Below are 4,829 nucleotides of genomic sequence, written 5' to 3'. Positions count from 1 at the left end.
AGCACAGCTAAATCCAACATCATGAAATGTTTCCTCTATGTTTTCTTCTAAGAGTGTATACTTTTAGCTCTATATTTAGCTCTTCTGTTCATTTAATTTTTGTGGATAGTGTAAAGTAATGGTACAATTTTGTTATTTGCATCTAGATATCCAGTTTTCTCACTGCGATTTGTTGAAAGGATGTCTCCATTGAATGGTTTTGAGATCCTTGTCAAAAATTTGACATTTGACCGCACATGTGAGGATTTTTTTCTGGTATCTCTATTTTACTGGTTTATGCTTGTCTTTATGCCAATACTACACTATTTTTATTATAATAGCTTTTTAGTAAGTTTTGAATGAGAAAAAAATGAGTTCTCTAATTCTTTTTTATGGTTATTTTGGCTGTTCAGAGCACCTTGAGATTTCATATGAATTTTAGGATGCATTTTTCCATTTCTGTAAATAATCTCATTGGGATTATGACAGGCATTTCACTGAATCTGAAGTTACTTATGGTAGTATCGACATCTTAATAATATTAAGTTTTCCAATCCACGAACGCAGGATGCATTTCTCTTTATTTGTCTCTTCTCCAATTTCTTTCAGGATCTTTTATGATTTTCAGTGCACATATTTTTTGCTTTCATTGTTAAGTTTATTTCTAAGTATTTTATTCTTTTTGATGATATTATAAATGCAATTGTTTTCTTATATTCTTCTTAGGATTGTATGTTATTAGTGTACGGAAATACAACTGATTTTTGTATCTTGCAACTCTGCTGAACTTCTTAGTTCTAACAGATTTTTATTTGTGGACAGTTTAGAATGGAAACCTTCCTGCTCTGCATGCCACCCACTTCCACCTCTTTTTCTGTTTCCCATCCTTTCAACATAGTTACATACCGCTTTGGGTCTGGGGGGCAAAGTTGACAGCGTTGTTTCATCTTCCAGCATATATTGCTAAAATACGAAAATATAAACTACAATAAAATCTAATGATAATTTAGTTACTATTTCTTTGTATAGTTCTTTTCATTATTATGGCTATTTACTCCGTCAAGGCACTTTTCAGGTCATAAATTTATCAGCAATGTTGACAGTTTTCAGAAAGTATTTTCAAGAAGACATTCAGCATTTTCAAGAAAATATCTTTCAATAAAATATTTCTCATTTACTTTTCTGTGTTCTGTTCATGATGTTTGAATATGGTGGATCATATATATCAATTCTGAAAAATTTTTTTTGATAATATTAACTCCATTATTATTTTGCTAATTGCATTTCTAGGAATAACAAGCATACACTGGTTTCCCTGTATTAACTCTCTAATTATCCTAACTTTTCAAAATGGCAATCTTTTTATTTTGTTGTTGCTGTATTCTTTTAATTCTGGTAGATTTTTTCACTTTGTCTTTGAAACTTTCACCTAATCATTTGATGAACTATTATGTATTTTTTAATTTGCAAACCCTTTCTTATTATCTGACACTTTTTAAATTAATCTAATAATACATCGTGGAATGATAATGTTTCATACTTCTTTAAAGATATGAATCCTGATTTTTAAAAATGTGCTGTCTTTCTGCATTTTCCCAATCATGTGTAACTCACTTTATATTTGTGTGGGGTGTGTGTGAATACACGTGTGTTTGTGTGTGTATGTGTGCACATTTGTGCATCTTCCTCTTTCATGTTGGAAGCTTCCTTAAAAGTCTGGGAACATTGGCTCTAAAATAATATTTAAGACTAAAACATCGCGCACTGTGTGGAGCTTGTTCACTTCCGACGTCTCTGGAGGAGAAGCCTCCTCCTACCTCCGTGAAGACCGTCAAGGTGCCAAGTCCTTTTTCTCCATTTAAGTAACTGAACATTTCTCTAGCCAAATTCTTTCTTTCAGAGAATCCTGAACTGTTTCATTTCTCATTGTGCCTTTTGCTCACCTGCTGTCTTTAATTTATAACACATCCAGTTGTTTATCATCATAATAATTGGGTTTTAAAAGAGAGAAATGGTAAGTATATATGCTTAAATTCACACACTTATCTAGAACTGGAGATAATTTTAAATACAAAAAAAAGGGAAAAATGAATAAGACAAAGTGTCATAAAGCAATGTATAATGTTATATACATGTTAGAGAAGCAGAGAGACAGAAAACATCCTCTTGGGGAGATGTTGAGCAGAGTGATGACAGCCACAATGAGCATGTGTGTAGATGTTGGAGCAGAGGGTCTTCTTTAACTGCAGCACTCAGAACCTGAGTGAGGAGGCAGAAGAGAATGACTTTGCATAAGTGCAACTTGACAATAACGATTTATGCTATATTTCAGAACAGATGAACCAAATGATAATACCTGACTTCAGGAAAACTTGACTTGACGTTATTGTGAAAAGAAGATTTAAGAAAGACAAAGCTCCTCAAACATGAGCTGATAGACTACTTCAATTTTAGAGGTAAGTTTTAGTGAAAAATATGAAAGAAAAATCATCCCTTAAGGGTCATAAACATTTATTGATACTAGAACTCTATCATATATGGGTTTCCATAAATTTTCTATGCATGAACTTTGAATACAACAACTGATGTTAATGATATCTGAGTTTGTGTAGGGCAGTAAAACATATTTATCCTAAGGAGATCAAAATAGAAATCTTGTTTTTAAAATATTTTAATAGATTCTTAGAAAACACTTTGGCCACAAATGTTCGCATTTTCACATTTTAATCTCTGGATCAGAAAATAAAGTTTATTTCTCCCAAAATAGATAAGTTCAGTTCTTCATTTAAGAGCTATGAAATTTTAAATAATACACAGTCTAAAATATTAAGTTAAAAAGAGATTATAGTTTTATACTCAAATCACTTACTCTTGTGTCTGTCTCTAGGAAAAATCATGTTAATGCTCCATGGAAAATTATAATCTAACATCAACTGATTTTATTTTATTGGGGTTGTTTCCACTGTCAAAAATTGGCCTGTTCTTCTTCATTCTCGTTGTTCTCATTTTCCTAATGGCCTTGTTTGGCAGCCTGTGCATGATTCTCCTCATCTTCCTGGACTCCCAGCTCCACACACCCATGTATTTTTTACTTAGTCAGTTCTCCATCATTGACTTGAATTACATCTCCACCATTGTCCCCAAAATGATTTCTAATTTTCTCTTTGGAAACAAATCTATCTCCTTCATTGGATATGGGGTTCAGAGCTTCTTTTTCTTGACTTTAGCAGGTGCGGAAGCGCTGCTCTTGACATCTATGGCGTGTGATCGTTATATAGCTATTTGCTTTCCTCTCCACTATCCCATTCGTATGAGCAAAAGAATGTGTGTGCTGATGATAAGAGGATCTTGGATAATGGGCTCTGTCAACTCTTGTGCCCACACCACATATGCCTTCCACATCCCTTACTGTTGATCCAGGGCCATCAACCATTTCTTCTGCGATGTCGCGGCCATGTTGACTCCGGCCTGCATGGATACCTGGGTCTATGAGTACACAGTGTTTGTGAGCACCACCCTCTTCCCCGTGTTTCGTTTCATTGGCATTGCATATTCTCATGGCGGTGTTCTCCTTGCTGTCCACCGCATGCACTCAGCAGAAGGGAGGAAGAAGGCCTATTCCACCTGCAGCACCCACCTGACTGTGGTGACTTTCTATTATGTGCCACTTGTTTACACTTATCTACACCCAAGATCCCTAAGATCGCCAACAAAGGACAAGGTTCTGGCTGTCTTCTACACCATCCTGACCCCACTGCTCAGCCCCATTGTCTACAGCCTGAGAAACAGAGAGGTGATGGGGGCCCTCAGAAGAGTGATTCAGAGAATCTGCCCTGTGAAAATGGAGACAGAGCTTTTTGCATGTGTAGCCAGGACTTGGATATACGTTCATTCACCAGTGTACAGAATTAAAAATATTATTTTATGCTTAGGGTGCAAGGACCACAATTAATCGAGAGAAGAAGATTATCACTTAGGTCTGGACAAAATTCTCTTGTAAATATATATGCATGTGAGTATATATATACATATATAAAATTCTAAGCCTTATCTTTTTTCTTCATGATGCTTTTTCCCATCAATTTCAAATAAATTTCCAAATTAATTTATTTTTTGCTGATGTGATGTTGATGATAATTATTGTTTGTCATGCAGCAACGAAAGGAGAAACTAACTGAAGTTGTCATTCATCATAGCAGTTCTACTATTTTCAAAAATATCTAAAACAAAAATAAATTTTTCCTGAATGTCAAGATCTAATTGAAAGTCAGAAGACTTCTTGTTATTCTCATAGTAAACCTGTAATTTACCATGCCAGTTAGTCTTTCTTTTAATTTAAAGAAACTTATCATTACAGGTATTTAGCTGAGACTTCAAGAATTCATCAGGGGTTCAGAATTCCTTATACTACTCTGAGTGGAATATGAGAGGTTTATGTCTCTAATAGGGTGATGAATGCTAAGGAAACGATTTAATTTCAGGTATACCTCAGGATCAACAATAAAAACGTGGAGGTGCTAACAGAGGTCAAGGAAATTGTGCAGTTAATTATACGATGAGTGGCTCAAAGGTTTAGTCAAATTAGTGGGAATTCATTAATCAAGGACATTCCCACACCCATCACTGGTTTTCTACATATACTGTTTGCATCCTAAGTAATGTTAAGAAACAAATTCAACTGAATAAATTTTAAAGGTTGTATTGGTTATATTTAATGAATCGGGCAACATCCCATCTAGTAAACAGAAAGGAGCTCTGAAGAACTTTACACAATGAAACACTCTTATAGGCAGAAGCAGGCAGGGCAAGAAAGTTACTCTTGCAAAGAGCTGATTGTTTCAGGCAAGGTC

General features: G+C 34.7%; 1 pseudogene; it reads left to right on the top strand.

The window, feature by feature from the left end:
- Nucleotides 1-2,992: 2,992 nt before the first annotated feature.
- On the top strand, nucleotides 2,993-3,931 carry LOC123283873 (olfactory receptor 2L5-like; annotated as a pseudogene).
- The last annotated feature ends 898 nt before the right edge of the window (nucleotides 3,932-4,829 follow it).

The sequence above is a fragment of the Equus asinus genome, unplaced genomic scaffold (genome assembly GCF_041296235.1).
Source record: "Equus asinus isolate D_3611 breed Donkey unplaced genomic scaffold, EquAss-T2T_v2 contig_193, whole genome shotgun sequence".
In the NCBI taxonomy this organism is placed as follows: Eukaryota; Metazoa; Chordata; class Mammalia; order Perissodactyla; family Equidae; genus Equus; species Equus asinus.
This window is presented reverse-complemented; position numbering and strand designations above follow the sequence as displayed.